General features: G+C 45.2%; 3 long non-coding RNA genes across 3 annotated transcripts; 1 reads left to right on the top strand and 2 right to left on the bottom strand.

The window, feature by feature from the left end:
- Positions 1-5,975: 5,975 nt before the first annotated feature.
- On the bottom strand, positions 5,976-16,931 carry 2310005E17Rik (RIKEN cDNA 2310005E17 gene). The gene is made up of 3 exons (NR_045498.1): positions 16,728-16,931; positions 10,916-11,090; positions 5,976-6,782 (listed from the first exon to the last, which is right to left on the bottom strand). It is a non-coding gene; the product is annotated as an RIKEN cDNA 2310005E17 gene (long non-coding RNA).
- Gm46437 lies at positions 11,199-12,654 on the top strand. The gene is made up of 2 exons (XR_001781028.1): positions 11,199-11,591; positions 11,709-12,654. It is a non-coding gene; the product is annotated as a predicted gene, 46437 (long non-coding RNA).
- Gm52050 lies at positions 11,582-13,829 on the bottom strand. Its single transcript, XR_003950642.1, has 3 exons — positions 13,449-13,829; positions 12,156-12,375; positions 11,582-11,800 (listed from the first exon to the last, which is right to left on the bottom strand). It is a non-coding gene; the product is annotated as a predicted gene, 52050 (long non-coding RNA).
- Positions 16,932-18,256: the final 1,325 nt, after the last annotated feature.

The following is an 18,256-nucleotide window of genomic DNA, read 5'->3' on the forward strand; positions in this document are numbered from 1 at the left end:
AGAGACTGACTACATTTTCAAAATTAACTAGAAATTAATGCTGAATTCATCAGTTTTTAGGTCATCGTCTTAGATTTTTCTAGCTCCACTTATTTGCTTTTTGCAAATCTTCATTTTGTAGATGACAAGTCCAGGAAGGGAAAAGCCACGTTCAAACTCCACGTGGAGAGGAAAAAGCCAAGATTTCTTCCTCATCTTTTGGAGTTTAACTGCGTGTTTTCAGATGTGGCAGTGTAAGCCTATCATCTTAGCACTCAGAAGATGGAGACAGGAGGATTACGAGTTCCAGGCTAGCCTGGGCTACCCAGAGACCCTGTCAAAGAAGAGAGAGGGAAGGAAGAGAAGAAGGGGGGTGTACTGGCTAGTTTTGTGTCAACTTGACACAGCTGGAGTTACCACAGAGAAAGGAGCTTCAGTTGAGGAAATGCCTCCATGAGATCCAACTGTAAGGCATTTTCTCAATTAGTGACCAAGGGGGAAAGGCCCCTTGTGGGTGGAACCATCTCTGGGCTGGTAGTCTTGGGTTCTATAAGAGAGCAAGCTGAGCAAGCCAGATGAGGCAAGCCAGTAAAGAACATCCCTCCATGGCCTCTGCATCAGCTCCTGCTTTCTGACCTGCTTGAGTTCCAGTCCTGCATCCTTTGGTGATCAACAGCAGTATGGAAATGTAAGCCGAATAAACCCTTTCCTCCCCAACTTGCTTCTTGGTCATGATGTTTGTGCAGGAATAGAAACCCTGACTAAGACAAATTGGTACCAGGAGTGGGGTATTCCTGTGACAATTTGACCATGTTTTGGGGAGGACTGTGGAAGGACTTTGGAACTTTGGGCTTGAAGATCCATCCGTTGTTAAGAGCTCTGTCGGATGTCGTGTAGGAGCTTGGAAGATAATGTTGAGAACACTGCAGAAGATGGAGCTCTGGTTTGTGAAATTTCAGAGGGAAAATTAAAGACTCTTTTCAGGGCCATTGCTGTTTTGATTGTGAAGATTCTGTAGTTCTGGTTAGTTGGGGCTGAAGAATCAGCTGTGATTAACAAGATACCAGAACTACCAAAGCAAAAACTTTGCATTACTGGGACTATTGATGCTGGTTAGCTGGAGCTAAGAAATTAGCGGTGATTAAGAAGAGACCAGCATCATTGAGGTGACATCTTCTGGGAAGTGTTTTCTGAAAGCACAAAGAGGCTGTGTTCCAGAGATGGCCAAGGTTGTACTCCTGCTGCAGCGGGACTTGGTAATATGTAAGGGTCACCCAGGTGGTACTGGTTTTGAAGGCATGAAGGGGTCACACAAAGCAGCTGAGGCTTGGCACTGTGAGAGGCCATGGAAGGCCATTGGTGAAGGTGCAGCCTCAGTTGCAATTGAAGGCCCAGGACTGAAGGGGTCATGCAGTGTTTTGGAGATGCCAGTACTATGAGATGACCACCAAGAGCAGCAGCAGCAGTGGAGTACAGGCATCTGGAGCCTAGAGGATGACCTGTGTGCTACAAAGGGCCTGGCTGGAGAAGTGACCCAAGCCCTTGGAGGAGCCCAGAAGATCGTGAGTTGGATCCCAGACATTGGACGGTTAGAGATTGACTTTTGCTTTTGATTGTGACTGTGCCCTGATATTTTCCCTCTTGAAGGAAGAAACTGTTTTAGTGGAGCCCACAGTTAAGAGACTTTTAATTGTAAAAAGACTTTGGATTTTAAAAGAGATGGACATTTTAAAGAGTTTGAAATTTTAAGAATATGTAAAGACTGTGGGACTTTTAAAGTTATTTAGATCTTGGGGATGAATAAGATTGTAAGGGTTGAGGCTTACTAGTGATGTGTTTGTGTGTCAAGTTGACAAGGGGTCAATTGTACTGGCTAGTTTTGTGTCAACTTGACACAGCTGGAGTTACCACAGAGAAAGGAGCTTCAGTTGAGGAAATGCCTCCATGAGATCCAACTGTAAGGCATTTTCTCAATTAGTGACCAAGGGGGAAAGGCCCCTTGTGGGTGGAACCATCTCTGGGCTGGTAGTCTTGGGTTCTATAAGAGAGCAAGCTGAGCAAGCCAGATGAGGCAAGCCAGTAAAGAACATCCCTCCATGGCCTCTGCATCAGCTCCTGCTTTCTGACCTGCTTGAGTTCCAGTCCTGCATCCTTTGGTGATCAACAGCAGTATGGAAATGTAAGCCGAATAAACCCTTTCCTCCCCAACTTGCTTCTTGGTCATGATGTTTGTGCAGGAATAGAAACCCTGACTAAGACAGGGGGAGAGAGAATAGTAGGAAGGAAGGAAGGAAGGGAGGGAGGGAGGGAGGGAGGGAGGGAGGGAGGAAGGAAGGAAGGAAGGAAGGAAGGAAGGAAGGAAGGAAGGAAGGAAGGAAACAATGTTGACCATGGCCTGGAGGCTGAGGCCTGGGTCTAAACGTCACCCTTCTTGTTAGAGTTCCATGTCCATGTATAATGGACATAGGGCATGTAGTAGATCTCTGTACCCCCAGAGCGAGCAGTGGTCCTGTCTGAGAGTGTTCCATGGAGACTGGCGTCTCTCCTGGGCACATGCAGAAGAGGCCTAGGTTTCCCTGTTCTAGGGTTTCACCGAAAACATCCCATCCTAAGTTTCTGCGTCTCATTTCACTTGTGTTTGTGGACAAAGGAGCCAGGTGCGTTTGCTCTGCCCTGGTTCCGCCCTGGCTCTGCCCTCGCTCTGCCCTGGCTGCCCATCAGAGTACATAGCTGGGGGAGTCCGGGAAAGGTAAACAAGTGGAAGGGTCTGGGCCTGGGAGGCACTCCGTTTTGCCTCTGCAAATTAGGCTGAGCTAGCACAGGACGGTGTCCCCGTAAAGGGTGAGTCTGGACTGTGAACTGTCAAACAGCCAAGTGAAGCTTACTTCTGCAACGCTGCCTTGCGTTACATATTGATTATCTCGTCAGCCAATTGAAAATAAATATGTGAAAATTCCTTTTAACAGAGGAAGGGGGTGTCGTAAGCTTCTGATCTGAAACAAAAGTGGCCGTGGAAAAGGTTATCACAGGATGACCTTGAAGACGATGGAAGAAGCTGGAGGCGGTTTATAGAATCAGTCCTCTATCAGTTTAAACAGGAATAGCCTGCTTCAAAGGCAGAGTTGGAGCACAATGACATCACTTCTGAATTTTAGTATGTGGAGAACTTACAGTTTAGACACCTTCATTGTCTCTAAATAATGCCAACAAATGTCACTAGAATCTAATTGTACTTGCAAGTGTGTTTGTTTTGGGTTATTTCTTGTCACTGGGAGGACAGCAACTTTCTGCCCTGTAATGAGTTAGCCTCAGCTTGGGGCTGACTGAGAAGTTTCATGATGAATGAGGAAATCAAGAGCACGGCATGAATCTCAAGCCAGAACTAAAACAAACGGGCATAGGAGGCCTGTGATGAGGTCATGCTGTCTGTAGTTTTCGAACCTATCAAAACGACCCATATATCCATCCCTATGGCTAGGGCTCTATAACGCTTGTGAGAAAGACAGAACACTCTCCTAAGCCTGCCTCGCCTACCTCAACTCTCTGAAGATGAATATATCCGACTTTTGCAAATGATTATCATGTCCTACCCCTCCAGCCTTGAGCGGGCTGAATCAGACCTTTTTTTGCCACAGTTCCCTAGCCCACCTAGGGTGGAGTCGTCCCACCTAGGTAAAGTCTATTGTCCTGCCATGGCTGCAGCTTCCTGGAAGAAGCCACTACCTGCTGAGCAGCTGAGCTTATTTTCCAGAAGAGAACCTGGCCAAGTGGGGTATGGGTTTCCCCTTCAAAAATTCAGACTCAAAGTTGTGAGAAAGACAGAACAAAGAGCCTTGATCAGAGAACTTTGTCTTGGCGTGTTATTTCTCTCACCTTCCTTCCCATCCATCCCCAGCTTTCCTTTCAGGAACCCAGGAACCTGTGGGCCACTGGCGGCTACAATTATCTTACTAGTTGCATCTTTCCGTGGATGAGATGTAGTTTAGACATTAAGCGTTCTCTCTGTCTTCAGTGTAGCAGGGTTGGGAGGTGCCCATTAAGAGGCAGGCCCTAGTGAATAGTTATAAAGGCCAGTGCCCTGGGAAGGACTAGCTATAGCTCGAGTAGGACTTGGGTAACCCATGACAGAGGGTTGTTGACAAAGAGGGTTGAATCAGCTTCTGTCTCACTGTGTGATTGCTTCTGTCCTGCCATGATTCCATTCATTAAAATGTGATAAACAAGGCAAGCTCCTTGCTACAGCGATTACCATGCTGCTTAGACTCTAAAGCTGTGAGCTATAAAAAAATGTTTCCCCCAAACTGTGTGGCTTTTGATACTTAGTTACAACAATGGGAAGTGTATTAATGGAGAGACATATTTTTAAATCTCATGTTTTTACTTCTACTCCTTGAATTTATGCCTTTGAGTCTTATTGTCTCTGATTTCTCACTATAAAAATAGAGGTCACCTCGGAACTACTCCACCCACATTCCCAGGACTCTGCTTGACTACTCTGTAACCCCATGTAGGTTACATACTTTCAGTTGTATAGATGGCATAGGGTCCCATTTAATGATCATTACGAAGCTATTGGCCTTATTCGGATTGATTTTCTTATTTTTATTCTCCTCCCTCCACCCGTGTGTGTGTGTGTGTGTGTGTGTGTGTGTGTGTGTGTGTGTGCTGTTATGCAAGTGCCCTTGGTGAGTGTGTGGAAGTCAGAAAACAACTTCATGGTGTTGGCTCTCTCTCCCCACCTTTCTATGGATTCCAGTGATGGATCTCAGGTCATCAGGTTTGAGTGACAAGCACCTTTACCCACTAAGCCACCTCAGTAGCCCCTGTTTGCATTTTAAAGTACCACTTGGCTAAATCTTTAGCTCCTTGTCCTGGGCATTTATTAAGCTGACATGACCCAGTAATATCTTTAGCTCCCAGGGTTAAGACCCAGATTTACTATGAGTCACATAAAAAGCTCCCAGAGTCCCCTGCTCTGGCTACAATGTACTGGCACAACTCTTTACGTAGGGGACTTTCTTTCTCTTAACCTTCAGGCAGGCTATTTGCTAGGTCTAATCCAGATAGATTTCTATTGCTCTGTCTATCAGAGCCCAGGGCTCAGGACCTGGAGTGACTCCTTGGTAGAGAGGGAGGGCATTGCTGGGAAATAGCTCGGTAAGCTCTACAGCTGTGTGCTCTGGCCTCCATCCCACCCCACGTTTGGGGCAAGCTTCTGTTGATGCCAACCCCATTTTGTCCATGTGTGTGTTTCTTTGTTTATATGTCTTTAGTAATACATTGCAGCTTTTCTGCTGGAGACCCACTACCGGAAATTCAGGAAACCACATAGGCCAAGAAACAAGAGGACACTCGAGGTACTATTTGGAGAACACATGTAAGATGTTAGAAACCACAACATCCCACACCTGTAGCAACATCAGCCGCAGATGTCTGTGCATGCTCAAACCCATTTTAGACTCAAATGCATGTTGGTTCTAAGAAACAAAGCCAGGTTGACTGTGTGCAGGGCTGACTGTGTGCGGGCCCTCACAGCAGATGACAGACCTGGCAAAGCCATGTGCATCACAACAGGGCTACATCTGGAGCAAAGAGAAGTCTTCATCCTTAAGAGTTAATCTAACCCAAGCCAAGGTCATCAACTGACTTTCTGGCCAGAGCAGTGCTTGGTCCAGGAGAGTCTGCTTGCTCATTCAAAATGAACAGAAAGCCCAAATGAGCCATAGGACTTATGCAGGCAAACAGCAGCCCACCCCTACTCCCTCCTACCTCCCAATCCCCCATCCCTTCTCCCCCATCTTCTTACTCATTACTGAGTACCTTACTCATTACCTATTGCCTCTGAATCAATTCCATGGGAAACTAGTTTTAATTCTATTAGCTTTAACTCCCTCCCAGTGGGCATCTGTTAAAAGTGGACCCAGGCCTCAGGAGGGAAGCCAGAGTTTGGTCAGGCAACAGGAAACTTTCCATTGACGGGTCTGAGTGCCTTATCAACAGTTTTTTATCTTTATTAGCTTCCTATTTAAACCCCAGCCATAAACACCACCACCATGAACAGTTTCACTGTTCAGAATATACGAACGTTCTCAAAATTGATGGCTATCTACAATTTTGGGCCAGATCCAAGGCCGTAAACTCCTGTGTGTTATGAGAACCAGAAGAGGCGGGGAGGCTGCGCGCGGCGGAGTGTCGCATAGCACCTCAGGAAGAATTATAGTTGGGGACTTTTTCCCTCCCGCTTTTATTTTGCATCGATTTCCAGGGTCTTTCTGTTGAAGTTGCCTATGAGACAGGGACATGGACAATGCTTGCTTGGTGAGAGAGACACTAAAAGCTGTCCTATTCATTTTGGTCCTGGAGGGTCTCACACTGCCAGGGCTGTGGGACAATTAGCTTCTGAAATGGCATGTTCTCCATTCTGTTCATAGGGCTTGAGTGGCCCACATATCTCCTTTGAAATGCACAAAGTGATAAGTAAGTCAAGATGACTTTTGCCCACGAGGTTAAGGGGGAGCCTCTTCAATTACCCTGTCTATAGGGTTATATACTGCTTGGCAACAGTTCACCCTCACACTGAACTTAAAACAACAAACATTCATCATCGTGCCGTTTCTATGGGGCAAACGTTCAGGAGTGATCCATCGGGATGGCTAGGCTTCAGGCGCTGGCCAGGGCATGTTCTTCTAAGATAACTCCCATGCCTGCTGTCAAGAGCTTGCAGTTTCTTGGCACGTGGGCACTATCCCTTACCTTCCTCAGTGTATATGACATAAAGACTGGCCTCTTCCAAAGCGAGTGAGCTAAAAGAAAGCAAGCAGAAGCCACTGGGTCTTTTATAACCTCATCTTGGGGGTCGCATATCGCTATTTCTATAATATCCTAATTATTTATAGAATTCAGCAGTATACCACAGTGAACACATGAAGGCCAGGAAGAGTGACTCACCAGGAGCAATCTAAGGTAGGCGACCACAGATCAGAACAGTACTGACGGTGACGATGAACTGAAAGTGGTTATGAATATGGCTTTGAGATCTGCATGGGTTTGAATATTTCCTTATGTCCCCTCCACACAGGTTGGTGCCTATTATCTGTCCGAGATCACGTGACAGGCTCTGAGTGTAGAATTGGCACGAAATACCTACTCTTCTGGAGAGTGGTGAGCACAGACCTGGCGTGTACCACCTGTCTGAGCCTATGTTTCTTGCACTAGGAAAATAATATAGCTACTTCATGGGCTTCTTGTAGCTGCAAACCAAAAAGCCACATAGCAGAATATAAGTACCCAAAGGTAAGCATTTTTTAAATAAATTATGCTTGCTTTCACTGTTGATGTCAGCTTGAAAGATGAGCATAGTGTGCGGGCTTTGAATCCTGACCCTCACCTAACCCAACATTTAGATGTTGGTCAGTTTCAGTTTATGCGATGGTTTGGGCCACCAGTAAGTGCTCAGCTTCTTCTCATTGTTCTTCTCCCCTCGGGGTCGTAAGATAGTTGCAGCAATTGGAGCATATGTCCTCACATGCATCACTACAGCCAAAGACTAAGTTCTGTGTGTGTGTGTGTGTGCATATGTACGTATGTGTGCATGTGTGTGAATGTATGTGTGTCTGTGTATATGTATGTGTGTGTGTCTGTGTATATGTATGTGTGTGTGTATGTGTGTCTGTGTATATGTATGTGTGTGTGTATGTGTGTGTCTGTGTATATGTATGTGTGTGTATATGTGTGTGTCTGTGTATATGTATGTATGTGTATCTGTGTATTTGTCTGTATATGTGTGTGTGTGGCTGTGTATATGTATGTATGTGTGTCTGTGTATATGTATGTGTGTGTATATGTGTGTGTCTGTGTATATGTATGTATGTGTATCTGTGTATTTGTCTGTATATGTGTGTGTGTGGCTGTGTATATGTATGTATGTGTGTCTGTGTATATGTATGTGTGTGTATATGTGTGTGTCTGTGTATATGTATGTATGTGTATCTGTGTATTTGTCTGTATATGTGTGTGTGTGGCTGTGTATATGTATGTATGTGTGTCTGTGTATATGTATGTGTGTGTATGTGTGTGTCTGTGTATATGTATGTATGTGTGTCTGTGTATATGTATGTATGTGTGTCTGTGTATATGTATGTGTGTGTGTATGTGTGTGTCTGTGTATATGTATGTATGTGTATCTGTGTATTTGTCTGTATATGTATGTGTGTGGCTGTGTATTTGTGTGTATGGGTGTGTGTGTGGCTGTGTGTATGTATAGGTGTATATGTGTGTGTATGTATATGTGTATGGTGTGTGTGTTTGTATGTGTATGGTGTGTGTGTGCGTGTATGTGTGTGTGTGTTGGATACTTTCAATGAGAATGGCAACCCAGCAATATATTACATGGCATAAGGTTGAAAAATTTGTATGTGTGAAAAGCCTCTCTTCTCTGTCTGTCACTTAGGGGACAGTTTGGCTAGATATAGAATTCTAGATTGGAATGAATGTTTACCATAATACTGTAAAGCTGTTGCTCTATTGTGCTCTCATTTCTAGTGACTTTTTTAGAATTAATGTAATTATGATTTATGGTTTTGGTATGGTAAATAAGATGTCTTCTTAGAAGTGTTTTTGAGGTTTGATGTATTCAAGAGTTCCTGAAATTTTATGATGCTGTGTTGGATAAGCCCTTACTCATTTCTACTGTTGGGCACTTAATTTGATTATATAGGCTAGGAATACTTCCCAGGAAATCAGTAAATTCTGGGGCATTTTTGTATTGTTTCTTTGAAAAACAAATTATAGTCTGTGTGTTCCGCCTAGAATTCAGTCAATCACTGTATCTCTTGTATTGATCTTCAAGCTTTTATTTTTCGCTTTCTATTTTTATTTGTTGTTTCCTTAAATATTTCTAAATTTCACTTTTCCTCTCTCACTGAACTCATTTCCAGTTTATACTTTTAATTTCTAAAGTTTCTTTCTTTTCTTTATAAAGCTTCTTTGGGGGAGAGGATGTTCCTTTCTTGATTTGTGAAAAATATACCTTTCTTCATCTCCCCAAAGATTTGACTATTTTGTGTTGTATTTAATTTTGTTTCCCCAAGATTCTTATTTTTCCATATGGACTTTTTTCTTTTGTTAATGTTTTTTTTTTCCTTAAAATATCTGCTGGTTCTACATTTTCTCATATTAAAGTAAAATATGTACTGTTTCCAGTTCACTCACTACCTGTCAATCGTGAAAAGAAAGGAATGACCTAAGGCTCCCGTTATGACATCGTATCCAGATGAAATTGAGAGCAATCATTGCCAATATTTATTAAGCACATATTCTTTGATTTAATGCCGATAACTGTAATACAGGCTACAGCAGAGGAAAACTGAAGCTTACAGTGTTACATAACTTATCCAGGACCATAGAGCCATATCCAGGCTATCTATATATCCAGGACCTTATAGCCAGCGTGTAGTGAATGTGAGTTATTAGTTATAAAGCTGTACTGCCTCCTAGTAGATGAACTTGTACTTAGCATTGGCCATAATTTATTCTTTCTGTCTTTCACTCTATATTCTCGGTTCCAGAAGAAATAATTTAGAGGTAATTCGTAACGAGGTAGGAACTGATGGGGGGGGGGGGGCGGATGTAGGTACTTCCCTAAACAGCACGTAACAATTTACAATAGTATTAAATTATTTTACATGCATGGGTGTTTTTCAGGGAAGTACGTCTGTGCTGCATGTCCTTGCAGAGCCTGCAGAATCCAGTGTAGTCTCCCCTCCCCCAGCCTGAAACCGGCTTGCTCAGGGGTGGAGCTTCCCGCTCAATCGTTCTGCCACGCCCACTGCTGGAACCTGCCGCTTTGCTGTTCGGAGCTGTGCACGTGGTCACCCTGCTATTGGACTCCAAGATTAATTGGCGGGAATCGGGCCCCTTCCCCTGCTTCATAACTGCGTGTGAAACAGTAAAATTGAGCTTTGATCAGAATGCCTGTCTTAGCTGCATCAGCATCATTTTCTCTCGCCGCCTAGCCCCTCTTCTCTTCCAGGTTTCCAAAATGCCTTTCCAGGCTAAAACCCAGGTTGTGATCTACTGGCCAGACACAACAATCCAGAAATCTTCAGATCCCCTGGAACTGGAGTTACAGACGGCTGGGAGCTGCCACATAGGTGCTGGGAGTTGAACCAGGGTCCTATGGAAGAACATGGATCCATCTCTCTAGCCCCAGTACTTAACTAGAATTTTAAAGGGGACTGTGTTGATTCAAATGAGCTGTGGAATCCACAAAGTTAACACTCCTTCATCTGATGCTGTGCTGTGTGACTACAGTGTTACCTTGATCGTTGTCCCTTGAGAGCTTAAATTTCAGTTGAGAGATTGTTCACAGGATGCCTCATGTAGTTTGGTCCTTCTCCGTTCCCCTGAGCTTCACATGTTAATAGTGTGCCTCCCACCCTATTAGTACTATTGGGGAGTAGTAAGGCTTTGGGGAGGTGGGGTCATTGGGGTGAACCCTTGGAGGGGATTATGGGAACAGAACCCCTACCTAATTTTCTTTACTCCCAACTACCATGAGGTGAGCATTTTCTTCAGTGTGAGGCTCTGTTATGACATACGGCTTTGCTACAGGGCACAGCAACACAGAGACCAAATAAACTCACCATCTTCTTTCTAACTTATCTTGGTACTTGTTGAGAGTAACATGCAGAAAGATAATTATCATGTGCTATAGTTTACTCTTGGAGATATTAACTCCTTAAAGGTGTGGCAACTTGAAATCACAACTTGACCTTGTAGGTACACTAAGATTTCAGAGTGACGTTTGGGCTCAGAGAAGGAAGCTGTATTTATAAAGGGGAGCAGAACCCATAGGATGGGTTGGGGCTGTGTGCCAATGGAATCTAGGCAAGGGAAACAAGGAGTAAGGGCGGGGCCCTAAGAGCGGGGACAGTACCTGTCACTAGAAGAGGAGAGCTGGCCTCCACTGTTAGAAGGTCTTGGAGCAAGGACAAGGACGGCCCAGGACTCGGTAAACAGCCACAGCAGTTCCTTCCAACAGTCTGCAAGGCTCCAGGAAGAGGGGGCTTCATTCTCAATTTCAGAGAGCTGCTCTGATTTCTCTCCAAGTGCTTTAAATGAAAGTGTTTGCTTTTAACACATTTAAAAATATATAGATACAATGTAAATATGTATTATATAATAATCAGTATTTATATAAATAACATAAATCAATGCATGAAGGATTATCAACTTTAAAGTGAGTCATTTTTTTTTCCTCTTGAGCGGAATTCCTCATTTTTAAAGAGCAACAAGACAGCTGTCAGCACCGGGAGAGTCAGAGCTAACTAGGAGCCACCAGGTCTACTTTTATTCAAAACACATATCAAATCCTATTTCAACTTATCTTTGGCTTGCAAACCTTCCCTCCAGATTATAACTGTCTCCTCTGGGCTTTCTCCTTCTAGACGATCGCCTCTGAAAGAAGCCAAGAGTTCCCTGCTCCAGTCGGGCACACATTAGTTGATAGAATCCCCTGGACCTCTATGGCTAGAAGAAATGTGGCTCTATATTAAGTCCCAAATATAGTGAGGCCTGGAAAAAGACTATAAAACTCTATAAAGGCCTAGAAGGTATGTGGAGTCTACAACCCAGACACACTCTCATGCACGCCTTGCCTTTCAGGGATGTTGAAGTGCGGTCTGAGTAATTTCCCACATTAGGACAGATATATTTCTCACACACAACAGGCTTGTTTGATCCAGACTGGTTCCCTTTGAAGACAAAGACTGGCAGAGGAGGGTGGACCCACGAGATCTTCAACTGTCCTGGGTTCCTGGGCCTGGTTAGCGGGGGACAAAGGACACTAGTCCCCTCCACACGCGTGCAAGAGCCTCGAGAGCTGCCCGGCATTCTTTTTCCACTCGGCTGCTTGGCTGAAGAGCTGCTTGGCTGGCTGGGGTGTAAACCCAACCTGACGTGGGCTCATTAATTTGGCAGCGACTGGAAAGCTGGGCCATAGCGACACAGCCGGGAGGCCTTTGTGGGCCCGGGGTCAGGTCAGAGGGCAACCGAAACATGGCTGAACCCTGCACGCGGCTTCTCCCGGGGCTGGAGCCCCGACCTCCTACCGCATCACCCCAGCGCGTCTTCCGGAACCCGGGAACCCGCGACCTCGCCGGGTACCTTCTCCTTACCCAGTGCCTAGCCTTAGCCCTGCTTCAGAAGCCTCTGGGATGGAGCGCGGATGTGAGGATGCGCACATTCAGGACGCGGTGACCACAGGTGTGCGCCTCTCCTCAGTGCCCTCTGGGACTCTGGGGCGGCTTCTTAGGAGGCAGAGCATCATCCCTGGATCTGGGTTACCTTAGGTTTTGAAGTCTATCGCACCGCACCGTCTCTCACACAAGCCTGCATCTAGATAGCCGGCAACAGACAGAGAGCTAGAGGCCTGTTCAGTGTTTTAGAAGCGGCTCTAGCATAGATTAATTTTTAGCAATTTTCGCAAAAACAAGCGGCCTCCTTCTGAGCCTTTAGGTGACTCTTGTGACATTTAGCAGCAAAGAAAACTATTTCCTCCTCCATTCAGAGCTAACCACGTGTAATTAGCCCAGAAGTCTGTTGTATTTTGGGTAACTGTTTGCGATATCCCATCTGTTTTCATCTTGAGGTTCAAACAAGTCTGTGTTTACCCTTCTGCTGGGGAAATTGGTTTACATGCGCGGCAATTTCGGTGGACACTGAGGTATTCCCTTGAACTAATGCTGCGGTCCGACAGGCTTTGTACTGCTAATGACCCTCCATTACAACTGTCAGGAGACATTTACACAGCTTCACGGTGGGTCTCTTAAAGGAAATTAAGACCTTAGGTTTATCATAACTATTTGTAAACCAATTGGTCTTCGACGATGGCCAGAGAGCAGTAGGGTCACAGGGGGCAAAGTCCCCACGGACCAGTCATCTCTAAGGCTGACTGGGTGAGGAACCCCAGGAACTCTGGCCTTCAGCCGGACTGACTTGGCCTTTGTGCCCCCTCCCTCTTCCCCCTGTACCGTGAATGATCCCGGTGCTGTGGTCTGGCTCCTCAAGTGACAGATCAAGAAAACTCAGGTCCCATGTGCTGCTGACCTGGTGTATTTCAAAGACTAAGACTATCCCTAGAGCTTAGGTAGTTCAGTAGCCATCCTGTGATCTCTAGACTGCAGGACATCCATCACTCGCCCAAGAGGCATGCTCCCAGACTGAGGCCACAGAAAACGGCCAGGTCCAAGAACCTGCCCTGTGGAAGTGTGGGTGAAAGATGTCTTTTTGTTTCAGAGTGGGCAGACAGGTCTGGGGGGATGGCTGTACAGGAGGCTTCTTGCACCCCTGGGCGGTCCTCCTGATTGTGTAATCTGAGAAATTGCTCCCAAATCATGTTGGATGGCCTGGCTAAGAGGCCTACAATCAGTTCCTGGCAAGTGTGCAAATGTTGATTATGCGGGTTTTACCTCGTCCACCCCTGGGTGACAAGGCTGGTTTGTCTCACTGCTGTGCTTATCCTGGCATGGAGGAGCAGATGCTGAGGAGGAGGGTAGTAAAGGGTGTTAACTAGGGGGCCCAAGGGCTGGAAACAGAAAGCAGAAAGGAAACCATCGGTATTTGTACCCAAAACTTCTGTACAGTTCATTGTCTCTGGATCCTGGTAGCAACAAGCCATTCTTTCTGACAGCTCGATCCTTCCTTCTTACTCTCGAGCTGAAGAGGAGGGGAACAAAACCCGAATGAGAAACTCATGGTACCAAAAGGCCCTGGGCTGCTTGGATGAAAAGTCAGAAAGCCCTCCGGAGAGGTGGCTCAGTGCATAAAGGAGCTCTCTGCTCAAACCAGGTAACTAGGTAACCAGGTAACTAGGTAACTAGGTAACCAGGTAACCAAGTTCCGGCCCAGGGACCCAGGTGGAAGGAGAGAAGGCTGAGAAAAAGCTGTCATCTGCTTCCCACGTGGGGGCCACATACAACAAGTGTTTTAAATATTAGTTAAAAAATTTAAATACAGTGCAAGGTTCCCTCCAGTGAGACCCCTCACAGCTGAGAGACTCATTTACTTAGCACTGAATACCCAACAGTGAAGATGTGTGCTCTGCTCCACAGGACTCTCTCATGTGCCTGGAGAGAAAGGGCTCAGGACAGTTGTTGCAATAGGCAGGACCTCCATGCTATTGCCATGGGAGCAAATGAGGAAGCTTCAGGTTGCTGTAGACATACGTGAAGAAAGGCACAGCTCTAATAGGTGGTCTTCAGGCCCTGAATGAGAGGAGCTAGATGGGAGATTGGAAAGCCAGGGGGACCCAGATTAGCCCTTGTGTCCCCCCCCCCCCCTGCTCCTGCAGTGAGCAACAGAATACACCCGAGCTTACCGTGTGTTGTTGGGGAGCCCATTTTCTGGCTGTAGACCCAGCTCCCTGACTTGCTATTTGTGTCAACACGATATACACATGCAATCTCTGGTAGAGATATTCACTGGATTATGAGCTAAAGTGTCGAATCCCCCCTCACCCCCTTTAGAACTTTGACAATTGTTCTAGACAGACAGCCCCCAAAAGGACGGCTTCCGCCACAGGATGACTCTAACGGGCTTAATTGCCCTTGAGTAATTTACAGGGAGTGTTTGAAAATTGGTATGTGATTAGGAATAACTACCGCAGAGTACTGGCTGCATTTCTGATCAATTCTGAGAGTATTTTTATCCAGTCAGTATTTGAAAGGAAATAATTCTTAGTAATTTCTAATGCTGTACTGAAAGCAGTTTGAGTGAGTTGCAAACAAATTGGGAAACATTTTCTGTTTTAATTCACACACATATACTCACTACCCCCTACACACTCACACACACATATATACACTCCCCCCACTTATACACATATATACTCCTCACACACACACTCACACATACACACACTCACACACATACATACTACCCCTCTTGTACACTCACACACACTACCCTCTACATGCACACACATATAATCACATACACTCACACACGTATACACACACTCTCCCACTTACACACTCAAACACACAATTCCCCTCCACATGCACACACATACTCCCCCCACTTACACACACATACACACACACTCACACACATGTAGACACACACATTCCCCCACCTTGCACACATATACACACACTCACACACACATATAGACACAATTCCCCCATTTGCACACATACAGACACACACACACACACACACACACACACACACACTTTCTTACTTAACCATGAGATCACATATTAAGAGAACGAAGTGTCCTATAAATGCTCAAACTTGTGTCAGCTCTAGAGGTGGCAAATGCTTGATCTCTGAACATGTTTTCATAGCACATTGCTCTGGGAGGGGTCTCTATCCCTCAGTAATGTGGACTATGTAAGACAACTCAAATGGCCTGTTTGTTTCATCACCTCAAATCCAGCTAGTTCAAGTCCAATTGATTTGAGTTCATATTGTCTTCCCAAAGGCCTATAAGGGTGAACAGCCATAAATACTAGTCCTGTGCTATGAGAGCACCCAAGGCCAAAGACAGAATCGCTGTTGGGGTAGCCTGGATTAACCCACATACGAAGGCTTGATACATCTGTATTCGCCTCTCGCCCCTCTTCCTCTCCATCTGAGAGTCAAATCCCTCCTTCCCATAAGACACTTGAAGAACAGCACACACATTCAAAACTTCTGCATTCGAGTAGAACTCTAGTTATAGCCCATCCCACTGCTTCCATGGGGTACTTGGAGAGTTTTCATTCAAAAACGAAATAAACAAAATGGCAATTTTTATCAACTTGTTTGTTTGTTTGTTTTAGAGAGAATCTTGTTAGGTAGCTCAGACTGTCTTTGAGCATCTGATCCTTATGTCTCAGGCTCCCAAGTACCAGGATTATAGCCATGTAACACCGCACCTGGCTTCCCTTAATGAAATTCTTAAGCACTTAATTTACATTTCTTCCACGTGTGTATTCACTAGTGGGTTGAAAGTTTTCCAGCACACAGAATACCTGGCCATCCGTTTCTCCCTTCTGGAAGCTTCTTTTATGTGTTTTTCCGGAATGACCAAGGAATCTAGGATTGAGTTTATGGGCAAGTTGAGTGAGAGCTGTAATTGGAGAGGCCAGAGCTCGGCAGGGGGCGGGTGATGCAGACAGGAGATAGATGAAGAGAGACTGATCCAGCTTCTAACATGTCTTGGCAGATTCTTGCCTTTTCCTCTAATACACAGTGAGCCCTTGGAGAAGAGAAAGTGATTGTGTGCTCTGATTCAGTGAAAGCATAATTACACACAACAGAGACAGAATGTCATAGTGCACACCATGCATGTGCTGGCATTTTGGACTCTTTCTTCCTGCTAGATGTAGAGGTGAACTATAAGAGTTACCATTTATCATTATCATATTTTATACAGAAGTGTTTTAATACTAAAATATATAGCACATCTGTGTTCTATGGGGCTGGGTTCTAGGGATATAAAATTCATTTTAGATTATGATTAACTTTCAAGTTGTATTTTAGCTAAGGTAGCTTTACCTTACTTGTTAGCTATGTTTTTTTATGTTATTTACTTAGTTTTTATTTATAAAAACACTCCAGTCATTTTAATAGTCACCTGTGGTTGCATGGAAAATGGCCCAGAGAAGTTTCCAAAATATGGCGTCATCCCCCATAGCCAACCATTACAGAAGCAAGAAAAACAAACCCACTAAAAAAACAACCCAGGACATTCTTTAACTAACCTGGGGAAAATAAAACAAGAAGTCATGTCTTTCATCATGCAGGCTAACGAGGATCCTCAGGCAGACCCAGGAATGACGCTCTATGGAGAAGGGTCTCTTCTGGAGCAACCTCTTGCCTCCAGCTCCCCAGCAAGGCAGGTTAGAAGGATAGAGGAGGAGATTAATCTCTCTGAAGGAAGTGGAAGGAAGAGAGAGGAGTAGAGTGTGTGTCCCAGGTAATGGAGAGGCTCCAAGTCGTGTGACTAACCCATCAAGAGCCACGTGTTTCAGCTCATGCCCCTTCTTGCTCTGCAAGTAGAAGGGAGAGATATTTTTAAGTTGTTATTTGTAAAGGGCTGTAAGAGAGAGAGATTAGTCTTTGGTGTTGTGGCATTGCCATCTAGATTTTGAGTCCCAGCTGTGACTTTAAGTGATTGAAGTCTTGGGCAAGTTGGTTCTCTTTCCTTGAGTCTGAAGTGTTTTTCCCACAAAAGTGTTCCTCTCCCCTGGTGTTTATATGGGTTTGCATGGAAACACCATCTTCATCAACTGTGACTCAAGCCGAAGAAAAGGCCAAGCAACCCTGAGAAGGATGAGTGGCTCAGTGCAGGAACACTCAGATACATGCTTAGTCACTTGCCTAGCGTTAGATCATGGGTAATAGAGCAGGAAAAAAAGGCAAGGAGGGACATAGGTTAGGTTCATCTGGCTTTTGTCAAGAATGTGGGAGCATGGTTTTGATTGGGGGGCTCTGAGGCTTTCTTGCTTGCATGGATTTTTTTCCCAGTGACCCATATGAGATCTCAGGGCTTAGCACCCCCTAACATTACATGGTCTGCAACACTACAGTGAAGAATAGATGGATAAGCATCTGCAAAGAATTTGGGTCACCGCTCACTAGCATGAATAACTGACGAGTCAGAAGGGCAGAAGATCCGACTTACGTGCCAGATGACCAGAGTTTGCCTTCATCGCTCTGTGACCATGGGAAGTCCCCAAACCTCTATGATAATGATGCTTCCTGCCTCTCTGCCTGGCAGTGGTGGTTGGTTAAATGGGCTGTCTCTGTTACCTAGCACGTATTTGCTTTTTGTTTGTTCTTTGAGATGGGGCCTTGCTCTGTGATAGGTCTTTTGAGATAAGGTCTCAATCCTGCATCGTCACTCCTGATTGGCCTTGAACTAGAGATCTTCCTGACTCAGCCACCTTTGTGCTGGGATTATAGTGTGCACTACCATGGCTGGCCTCAGGCATCCTATTGGTATCATTGTTTTTAGAATTTACAGTTTACCCCACAGCTAACCCAAAGGAGAGGAATGGACATTCCATGAAGTCTTTTTATGGTCTTTGTGTGACTCTTTCCTGGCCACGCCTACATTGTCTTTAAGATCTCTTTGAGATTTGTCTATAGAGTAGAAATGAGCATGGCTTACTGGCCTTCTATCACGCAGACCATACATACCTCGCTCTTCCATCTTTCCCAGAACTGGTCACCACCTGTTCTCCTTTGTGCTTCCTCTTCCTTCTGAGCCCGCCAGCTCCCAGGAGGG

This window comes from Mus musculus, chromosome 13 (assembly GCF_000001635.26).
Source record: "Mus musculus strain C57BL/6J chromosome 13, GRCm38.p6 C57BL/6J".
Lineage (NCBI taxonomy): Eukaryota > Metazoa > Chordata > Mammalia > Rodentia > Muridae > Mus > Mus musculus.